Below are 11,880 nucleotides of genomic sequence, written 5' to 3' on the forward strand. Positions count from 1 at the left end.
TAATAGTGCATCATCTTGACCAGAGTGCACTTTGCAGGGTAGCAACAATTGATTTTAAAGTTTTTAAAGATTTAAAGTTTAAATTTAAAGTGTGGAGTTGCTATGGCCAAGGAAAATTTGGCAGTTTATCTGTTTTAGAAAATCAGAAAGGGCTGGAGAAACCCAACCAGTCTGGTAGCATCTGTGATGAGAAAAGAACGGATTTAATGCTTTGAATCCAGGGACCCTCTGTCAGAACTGAACTGGGAAATAGTGGTATTTAAGCTGATGGGGCTGGTTGGGCAGTTGGGGAAAGCAGTGAGTCAAATAGATACAGACGGTGCCCAGAGAGAGGGATAGAATAAAAGGAGAAGCAAACAAAGATATTGTTGATGATAAAGCATGAGAGTGATAAATGCTGAATGGATGCTAACAGTAAGTGTGAAAAGCTGAAAATGCATTGCCTGTGCAGCTGTCCTTTCCCTTATCAAGTCACTGAATCTTTTGTGGCATAAAGGAAACTCAGTTAGCAATTTTATCAAACATATGAGCAACAATATTATTCTTCATGTATTGAAAGGATGCAGACATAGATCTGGCCTAAAATTTGAGTTTGCTGGGACACGAAGTGAAATACTTGCATAGAGGCCGGTATCCTGTCACCAAGTCACCCTTTATTTATATGTGAACTGTACACGGGCTCTGAACAGCCAGCTCAAAGCCAATCCCTAGACTTTGGAGGCCTTCTGTGCCTTCTGTTTATATCTGTCAACCAGAGGTCCTGGATTAACAACCCCAATCAAGGATCTCATAGTCAATGAGATCCACATGGCCTCGGTTCCAGTCACTGCACTAAGTGACAGAAAAACAAACAATAGGTGTGATTGCATCCTCTCACTGTATGCAATGGCCTACAGCTTATTGTTTATACTGAATAACTGGATATTTTGTTTGTTTATTGGAATTCTTATACTATTTTCTGACTCACCAATCATTGAACACTTCGTTTTGCACTGATCAAACTCAGGAACATACTCACAAGAAGAAAAGGAAAATCCCGGCCTCCAAGTTTGCTAGCAAACAATTTTTGAAACCTCACTCACAGAGTGCTAACAGCGTGTGCTCAAATGTGGAGGCGCAATCCACCAATATTCAGGTGAGTGATTGAGTAACGTGGTGGGGCCCTGGAGGAGGAATGGTTAGGTATGGTTATGCGACAGGTGATTTTTGAGGTCGGGGACCGAATATGGGTTTCTGGATAAGAATATCATGGCAGTGTGCAGGATTGCTGGCTGGTCCACTGAGATCAGTTGGGATGGGAGAGGCTAGCATTAAGGGGGATAGGGTGATCTGAAGGGCCTGGAGGTCAGAGTTCAGATGAAGCTGAAGATGTCACAAATGGAAGCAGCGTTGATTAAACTGAATATTAACCTGCTTCTTACTTTCTGTTCTGCTTGGCGTTAATTTCCCTGGAGACAATCAGCATTGCTATGAGCTGCCTCAGTCACAGGTTGAAGTTATGAGAGGGAGCAGAAGCAGGCGTTGGACCCCTTAGCAAGATGGCATCCAAGATGGCACAGAATTGTACACATATGACATGGCCACCACCTTGTAGACAAAATGGCCCCTGCAGAGTTAAAAATCCAAGTGCTACAGAGATGATTGTTGAACCATCTTGTATGCATTATCTCTAGCACAAATCTGTTGGAAGGGTGGAATCTCTAAAATATTTATTTTACCTAATGAGATTTGAAGACTGATGACAATTTTAGAACCTACAACTGTATAAATCTGGAATTGTGCTGCAGAATATTTCAGGCAGCACTCCAAGTTACTTTCCAGTGTTAAGAAACTTTATGTTGAAACCAAGTTACTACATGTGGTTCAACAAACCAAAAATAAATCCATAAATACACTGTCTGTTCTTTGTAGTAAGCTGTATTTACATAAAACCAGTAATGTCATAGGAACATTGACACCTCTAAGTTCTTTCAGTATTACTTAAATATTATAACGAGGTCACTTACCTAATTTTAATACTCATTCAATTTTTAAGGCATTTTGGTGAGCTTCCTAGGCTTCAGGAAACCTAACAATGGAAAGGAGGGGAAATGGATTGGATCCATGAGGTAAGTGAAGTAGCACTGTTTATGGCCTAAAAGGAGCAATAGGGCTCCACGTCTACAAACCGACAAGTAAACTCTCCAAAGATCTGTCTGCCTCAGACACAACACTGCCTTTCTATCCTCGGTCTCCATCTGCCCTACCTCTGAAGATCATCTGTCCAACCGTTGCCATTTGTATCGTGCCTGAAACCCGCAACCACCATTTACTCTCATGACCCCAAACCATGATCTTACCCCCACAAACAATAACTGCCTTGGAATCGCCATTTGCCACACCTCTGACAATGATTTACACCTCCACCTCCCCCAACCCCATCTTCATCCAATATTCCTGGCTACTATCCACTTGTAGGCACCATGGCGGGGCAACTTATAAAATTTTTCACCGTATTGTTCAAGTAAAGGTACACGTGACAACAAATTTCTCTTCTATTCTCTCTCCCCACCATCACCAGACTCGTAAACCCTGCCCCCTCCCACCCCCGAATGAATTTTACCCTTACAACTAGGATCTCTCTCCACAATCTATTACCCTCTGTATGTATCTACTCTTGTGACCTTCAGTCTTGTAAAGAGGGCTTCTTCCCAAAAGACTCCCAGCCTGTGGATGAAAGCCCAAGGGAAAAAAAATCAAACCCTGCAGTGAATTCGTCAGCTGCGTTTTCCAACATCACAAACTCTTTGTGCCATACATGACCTGCTAATTCTATGTTATGCTGGACAACTCTGTGCCTCATGTTCTACACCATCAGTCCATTTTAACTGATAAAAACTGAAAGAACTGCGGATGCTGCGAATCAGGAACAGAAACAGAAGTTGCTGGAAAAGCTCAGCAGGTCTGGCAGCATCTGTGAAGAAAAAATCAGAGTTAATGTTTCGGGTCCCGAAACATTAACTCTGATTTTTTCTTCACAGATGCTGCCAGACTTGCTGAGCTTATTTTAACTGATACATGTGATGGGAACATTTATTTTTCAGGTCGAATTGAAATGACAGCTAACCATTTTGACATAGGAAGAATAGACTAGATTATGTGGCCTGTTATTATTGGCAAGAAGTCTTCTCCAATGTTGTATGAACGCAGGAACAAAGAGCAGGAGTAGGCCTCTGAAGGTCTCTGAAGCCTGTTCTGCCATTTAATAAGATCAAGGCTAATCTGATTGTAATCCACATTCCTGCACACCCTGACAACATTTTAACCCCTTGCTGATGAAGAATCTATCCCACTTCTGCCTAAAAAAATTCAAAGCCTCTGCTTCTGCAAATGTTTCTGGAAGATACAATTCAAAAGACTCAAGACCCCCGTGGGAGAAAAAGAAATTGCTTCATTTCTGTTTGAAAGGTGTGACCCCTGATATCTAAATAGTTGCCCCTAGTTCTAGAAGAAGAGGAAATATCCTCTCCTTAACTACCCTGTCAAAAATCCTCAGGGTCTTATATGTTTCAATCAAGTCACTCTCTACTCTGTGTAAGCCCAGCTTGTAAAATCTTTTCCTATAGGGCAATCCAGCCTTTCAAGATATTAGTCTGATAAACTTTTTCTGAACAGCTTCCAACACGTGTGCATCCTTCCCCAAATGAAGGTCATGTTGCCATTGGCCAAGTGGATCAAAGCGCTGTTCTCTCATTAGAGAGAGAGAGATGGTTGGTGGTGAATTTAACCTGAGGGTCACAACGCCTCAGGTGAGGGGTGAGATTGAGAAAGTGGAACGTTCATAGTAATATTAGCTGTTATAGGGATTAAACCCATGCTGTTGGCCTCACTCTGCATCATAAACCAGCCTTAAATTAAAGCAACTCATATGATACACAATATTCCAGATGCAGGATCACCAATGCCCTGTGTAACTGAAGCCTTACCTGAACCATTCTTTTGTATTTTGATAGCTTTCTATTAGTTTTCCTAATTACCTGTTGCACCTGCATAGTTTTTTTTTGTAATTCATGAACTAAGACACCCATATTCCACTGGATCTCAGAGCTTCGAAATCTCTTACCATTAAGACAGTATGCTACCTTTTTCATTCTTCCTGTCAAAATTTCACATTTTCCCACATTATATTAACTCGTCAGAGCTTTGCTCATTCATTTATCCTGTTAATATATTTTTTGTAGCCTATTTATGTTACCTTCGCAACTTACTTCTTGCCTATTTTTGTATCACCAGCAAATTTGGCAACCACACCTTCTTTCATTTAATTCATTTGCATAAATTATAAACAGTTGAGGTCTCAGCACTGATCCCTGTGCACAGCACTCATTCCATCTTGCCAATCTGAAATAGACACTCTTATGCCTACACTCTGCTTCCTGCGAACCAGAACCAATCTTCTATCCTCACCAGTATTCCACTCCCTACCACATGAGCTTTTATTTTCCACAATAACCTTAGATGTGGCACTTTATCAAACAGCTTCTGGAAATTTAAGTACAGTGCACCCACCAGTTCCCCTTTTTCACAGCACATGTTACTTCCTCTGAACAAATACAAAGACTAGCAGAGAAGGTATAATTTTGAGCTGTGGTTTGATAGAATTCTGCTGGGAAACCATTCAGACCCAGTATTTCCTCCAGCATTGTACTGAATTGCACTCTCGTTCAAAACAAAAAATGAGAATCAAAAGAGTCACTTTACAATGTGATTGAAATCTAGAGGCATAAGTAATTAAAAAGCCATTCGAATCCCACAAATTAGGAACGGGAGGAATTGTTTGATGTGAAGAGGCAGTCAGGGAACATTCAAAATGAATTGATCCAGTAATTATGTCCTTTATATATTTGCCTCAGTAATGTCCAGAAAATGGAAAATGTTTGTCTTTACCGGATTGTCTTTTCCATAAAAATTGAACACTGTTCTATCTTGCATTTCTTTGTGCTCTCGTTATTACAGAGCATTATCTATTGCATTTTCAGTTTATCGTTATTTAAAGGACTTTAACCTTCATGTAACTTTAGTGTCTGTTTCACATTTTCACAATATATGTCCTGTTGTAATTATAGACCTTCTTTGTGAATGATGAGTCTTTTCACTGAGGAATGGCTGATATTGCAAGCACCAGTACTGTTGTACAACAAAATAGTTATCTCATAGATCAGAAAATGTCCAAATTTTACAACTGAAGTTTTACTTGTTACATGTCATGTACCTTGTATTTATTCAAAATTTTGCCCATCTGTCTTCATAGAATTCATACGTAGATTGGATGATCCAGATTGACTATTGTAGCCTGGAAGATTCGTTAATGGAGCGTAACTGGGACAATTTCTTTAAGCAGGCTATTCTAGACATGGTAATGTGCAATGAGACAGGTTGCATCAAGAACATCATTGTGAAGGAGCCTCCAGGTGACAGTAATCATAACACGATAGATTTTCATGTTCAGTTTGGAAAGGAAAACATTGGCAGTTCTTGCTGTCTCTTAGATACAATGCTGGAGTCAGAGATAACACAGTGTGGAGCTGGAGGAACACAGCAGGCCAGGCACCATCATAGGAGCAGGAAAGCTGACGTTTTGGGTTGGGACCCTTCTTCAGATTGTATTTAAGCTTTCTTTAGCCTTAAATAGAGGTAATTATAAAATTATAAAGGCAAAATATGCCAAAGCAAATTGAGTTTGCCATTTCCTTAGCCCTTGAGCAATGTAGACATTTTCATGTTGTTTGCAATTCTCTCCTCCTCTTCTGAGAAATCAGATGGCACCAATTCCCAGCTTGAAGTCAGAGACGTTAGCTGGTGCAGTCTGCTTGCTTCACCTGGCCTTCATTTTAAAGCTAATTCACCAACATTCCACTGCACGCTCCATGGGCAGTATTAGCCTCCACCTTTCATCCACAGAAGTCGGCATCAGTAAAACACCAGTCTGATCACATCAACTTGACTGATCTTAGCTTAACATTTCTGTACTTCATCACTGCACCTTGGAGGTCACAGACACCTTATATTGCAATGTTCCTACCAGCTTGCCTTGCATGCATGGACATACACCCATCTCATGCATCTGCACAGGATATATGTTATGGCTCTTGATTTGTTTTGTAAGTGCACACTCACTTTGCACTAAATCTGAGACTTGCAGCGTCTCTGCTTGCAGGACACAATGACAGGCAGCTTGTCATGGTTGGCAGCACCGAGCAGTCAACAGAGATGAACATGTTCCTGTACATAACCATAGGAGATGGCAGCATCTTATGTGGCATACACACTGCATGTGCTTCAACCAAATGGCCATGTCTGAAAGTCAAAGGGGCCCAGTCCTCCATGGAGTCCAGGGGGACTGCAGTCAGTCAGGGAATGTCACTACAATCAGTCAAAGGGCTCTTTCAATGATAGGACAGGAATTTGCCATAGCCAGTCAGTAACATGGTCCTATCGGTATCCGGGGACCATTGTCTTTGCTGTCCAGGGGTTAGGTGGGTGCCGGTCCCGCGAGTCCAACCAAACCAGGAATTACAGGTACATCTGTCAGAGAGATCTGGAAACATCAGCCTGGGGACTAGGCCCTGCCAAATTGGTACTGTCCTCACAATCAGTCTGGGGTTTGGGCCGCAATCAGTCCTGGGAGATTGGGTAACCATGATCAGGGGACAGTCCCTGGAATATTGGGGAAACGTAAGAGACTTGAGCCCAGGCATGGGCTGAATTATGTCATGACGTTGAAGAGATAATGATATTGAAAGGCAGCTCTCCAAATATAAGGTTGAAGCTGATATACTGTAAGAGTGAATGGGGTACTCTGAGCAGTGGGTGTTCACAAATCTCTACCATCCTGCCTTGTACGTTTGGACATTGCAAGTTGCTGTTATGGGCATAGCTATATGGTATGCCATGGGCTGAAGGGAAAGTAGCAGATATGAATGGTCAAACACAGTGGTTAAATGGGAATGTGGGGAGCCTGAAGGCTGGTGAGTTTGACAGGATCAACAAAATAAAATGGTGCGTGAAGAGTATGGTGGGTTTTGGTGGGGAGGTGGCAGCGGATGTTATCCTGCCTATCAGGTAGACCCTAACAATCATTCATAAAAGCATGAACTGAATAATGTGCCATCTTTGACTAAACTCCGATGATGCAATATGTCAGCAAAACACCAGTGAACACATTCACGGTGGACAGAGTTTATTTTAGTCTGCTGTGGTCAGGGCAGATGTGTTCGCAATGTCAGCAAGTGATATTAGTCAAGCAAGCTCAAATTCAGGAGCTCCACACATCTGCCTTCAAAATGCACTTCATATGCTGCTCAAGCATTGACCAACAACAAACATTACAAATCCTGGCCTCAAACCATCATGATCATTCCATTGCTTCTAATAATTGAAACATTGTGAAACTAATGTGAGCACAGGCAAACTTAAAAGTGTCAAGTGCATTGGTTGATTCACACACATTCCAGGAAGTGTCAATACTGCACAACATCTCAGAACTGCTATCTTCATAAACTGAACAGTAAATACGTAAAAACACAATCTGTTATATTCAATGGTGCATTTTGTAGGTGCAATGTGTGTATTGAGGGGAGGGGTGGATGGTAAAGACAGTGTAGACCTACCAATCTTATTATGTCCCAGAGTTGTTCAATGACATCACCTATGCTACCTATGATAAGTTGAATTAACTCAGAGGTCAGGCACAGTCATTACATTTCTCTCCTTCTGGGAGGCTTCCATGCCCTAACTGTTCTGTTCTGATATTCCACACATAGTATTAGTGCACTCAATGTGAATGAACCATACCACAGCATAGCACCCCTACAGTGTGGAAACAGGCCATTCAGTCCACACCACCCAAGCCTCCGAACAACATCCCACCCAGACACATCCCCGCACCCTATCCCTGTAATCTTGCATTTCCCATGGCTAACCCACCTAACCTGCACATCCCTGAACACTATGGGGCAATTTAGCATGGCCAATCCACCTAACCTACACATCTTTGGACTGTGGGAGGAAACCGGAGCACCCAGAGGAAACCCACACAGACACAGGGAGAATTTGCAAACTCCACATAGACAGTCGCCCAAGGGTGGAATCGAACCCTGTGAGGTAGCAGTGCTAACCACTGAGACACTGTGCTGCCCTCAATAGATATGTCAGCAGTAGGATGACTTCAACAAGAGTTAGTTCTGTTTCCATTGTTGCAGACTTGTGCAGACAACATAGAAGGAAGCACCATTTACAAAGGCATTAGCAAACCTAGGAACAATACCAACCTCCAGTGGCTGGCACACAGCCTCCAGAGAGAGAAACAACAGCAAAAGTTCCCCTCAGACTGAAGAGGAGGCTGAGGAAGCCCAGTATCCACTGTCCTTGCTATAATTTCCAACAGATGTCCAGAACTCAGTGTTCAGTATGCTTCACTGCAGCATTTAAACTGACAAAGGCTGTGCTTTCAGCATATTTTCCTTCCAGAACAATGCACTGTAAGGCGAGTTTGGAAGTAAATGTGTGGTGGTTGGAATGAGGTCAGCCAGGTGGATCTCATAGATTATGGGTTCCCTGACTGGAGCTATTAACGTGGTCCAATCAGGGCTGACAGACATAAACAGGGGTTCTGCTCACTGTAGGAGCTGGCTCAGTGCTAGCTGGGTCAGTGTCTTGTACTGTGCATGTGTGAATAAAGGATGACTTGGTGACAGGATACCATCCTTCCTGGAGTTATTTCAAAATGGAGTATAGGACATTATTCAACCTTGTGCTCCCTTGCAAAACAGATGAATGATCCTTTCCTCCCAGAGATGTTTGCACAGTGACGTACAAAATGTGGCAGTAAGTGTGGAACAATGGCAGAGGCCAGGGCCTATCAAAACTTCAGAGATAACAAGGTGTAGAGCTGGATGAACACAGCAGGCCAAGCAGCATCAGAGGAGCAGGAAGGCTGATGTTTCGGGCCTAGGCCCTTCTTCAGAAATGGGGGAGGGGAAGGGGGTTCTGAAATAAATAGGGAGAGAGGGGGAGGCAGATAGAAGATGCATAGAGGAGAAGATAGGTGCAGAGGAGACAGACAGGTCAAAGAGGCGGGGATGGAGCCAGTAAAGGGGGGTGTAGGTGGGGAGTTAGGGAGGAGATAGGTCAGTCCAGGGAGGACGGACAGGTCAAGGGGGCGGGATGAGGTTAGTAGGTAGGAGGTGGGGGTGGGGATTGAGGTGGGAGGAGGGGATAGGTGGGAGGAAGGACAGGTTAGGGAGGTGGGGACAAGCTGGGCTGGTTTTGGGATGCGGTGGGAGGAGGGGAGATTTTGAAGCTTGTGAAGTCCACATTGATACCATTGGGCTGCAGGGTTCCCAAGCAGAATATGAGGTGCTGTTCCAACAACCTTCGGGTGGCATCGTTGTGGCACTGCAGGAGGCCCAGGATGGACATGTCATCTGAGGAATGGGAGGGGGAGTTGGAATGGTTCGCGACTGGGAGGTGCAGTTGTTTAGTGCGAACTGAGCATAGGTGTTCTGCAAAGCGGTCCCCAAGCCTCCGCTTGGTTTCCCCGATGTAGAGGAGGCCACAACGGGAACAGCGGATACAGTATACCACATTAGCAGATGTGCAGGTGAACATCTGCTTATGTGGAAAGTCTTCTTGGGGCTTGGGATGGGGGTGAGGGGTGAGGTGTAGGGGCAGGTGTAGCTCTTCCTGCGGTTGCAGGGAAAAGTGCTGGGTGTGGTGGGGCTGGAGGGGAGTGTGGAGCAGATGAGGGAGTCCCGGAGAGAGTGGTCCCTCCGGAAAGCAGATAAGGGTGGGGAGGGAAAAATGTCTTTGGTGTTGGGGTCGGATTGCAGATGGCGTAAGTGTCAGAGGATGGTGCGTTGGATCCGGAGGTTGGTGGGGTGGTACGTGAGGATGAGGGGGATTCTGTTTTGGTTGTTATTGCAGGGAGGGGGTGTGAGGGATGAGTTGTGGGAAATGCGGGAGACACGGTTGAAGGCGTTCTCAACCACTGAGGGGGGGATGTTGCGGTCCTTGAAAAACGAGGATATGTGAGATGTACGGGAGTGGAATGCCTCATCCTGGGAGCAGATGCGGTGGAGGCAAAGGAATTGGGAATAGGGGATGGCATTTTTGCAGGAAGGTGGGTGGGAGGAGGTGTATTCTAGGTAGCTGTGGGAGTCGGTGGGCTTGAAATGGATATTGGTTTCCAGGTGGTTGCCAGAGATGAAAACAGAGAGGTCCAGGAAGTAGACAAAGGTATCAGAGATGGTCCAGGTGAACTTAAGATTGGGGTGGAAGGTGTTGGTGAAATGGATGAACTGTTCGAGCTCCTCGTGGGAGCACGAGGTGGCGCCGATACGGTCATCAATGTAACGGAGGAAGAGGTGGGGTTTAGGGCCAGTGTAGCTACGGAAGAGAGATTGTTCCATGTAACCTACAAAGAGGCAGGCATAGCCTGAGCCCATGTGGGTACCCATGGTCACCCCCTTTGTCTGTAGGAAGTGGGAGGAATTGAAAGAGAAGTTGTTGAGGGTGAGGACGAGTTCGGCTAAGCGGATGAGGGTGTCAATGGAGGGAGACTGGTCAGGCCTGCAGGACAGAAAGAAGCGAAGGGCCTTTAGGCCATCTGCATGGGGAATGCAGGTGTATAAGAACTGGACATCCATGGTAAAGATGAGGTGTTGGGGACCGGGGAATTGGAAGTTTTGGAGGAGGTGGAGAGCGTGGGTGGTGTCACGGACGTAGATGGGGAGTTTCTGGACCAAGGGGGAGAAAATGGAGTCGAGATAGCCCCACCCCCATCTCCTACCTACTAACCACATCCCGCCCCCTTGACCTGTCCATCCTCCCTGGACTGACCTATTTACTCCCTAACTCCCCACCTACACCCACCTTTACTGGCTCCATCTCCCGCTCTTTGACCTGTCTGTCTCCTCTCCACCTATCTTCTACTTTATCCATCTTCTTTCCGCCTCCCCCTCTCTCCCTATTTATTTCAGAGTCCCCTTCCCCTCCCCCATTTCTGAAGAAGGGTCTAGGCCCGAAACGTCAGCCTTCCTGCTCCTCTGATACTGCTTGGCCTGCTGTGTTCATCCAGCTCTACACGTTGTTATCTCAGATTCTCCAGCATCTGCAGTTCCTACTAGCTCTATCAAAACTTCAGCCTCATTAACGTGACCTTGGCTGAATTCATGAATGAATGGCAAAAGGATTCCTTACATCTTGGATAATTGTGAGAGGTGAGCAATGCTTTGCCAATTCATTTTTTGTTATCCTTGGAATATATGAAGAGGCTGCACTAATGTACATTTAAATAGAAGTGGTCTCCCTTTTGAGGCAGAGATCAGAAGGATATTTTTCTCTCTTTGGTTATTAGTCCATGGATTTCTCTTCCCCAGAAAGCAGTGGAGGCTTGGTGACTGAATTTATTTAGGTTTGAGTTAAATATTTCCTTGATTGACAAGAGGGTCAAGGCTTATGGGGAAGGTAGAAACAGGAAAGTGCAATTGAGACCACATTCAGATCAGCTATAAAATGTTCAAATGTAGTCAAGTTCTGAGTAGTGATCCAAAAGATTATGTGGGTCAATAGATATTGTAGACATGCAGAAGACTACTAACTATGTGACATGCCATTCACAGTGTGATGAACGCAGTCAGTTACATCATTAAAAATATTCCAAAAAAGATAGAAAATGCCCCTTATTTCTGAAAGAGAATCCATTTTTAAATATATTCAATTATTATTACAGTAAAATATTTTAAGTAACTTATTTATCAATTATTAATGTCACATTTATCTTAATTCCTGAGTGAATATTGCAAAGTTATCAAATTGGCTCTGTCTCATTAGGGAGAGAAT

Source organism: Rhincodon typus, chromosome 30, assembly GCF_021869965.1.
Source record: "Rhincodon typus isolate 14 chromosome 30, sRhiTyp1.1, whole genome shotgun sequence".
NCBI classification, from domain to species: Eukaryota; Metazoa; Chordata; class Chondrichthyes; order Orectolobiformes; family Rhincodontidae; genus Rhincodon; species Rhincodon typus.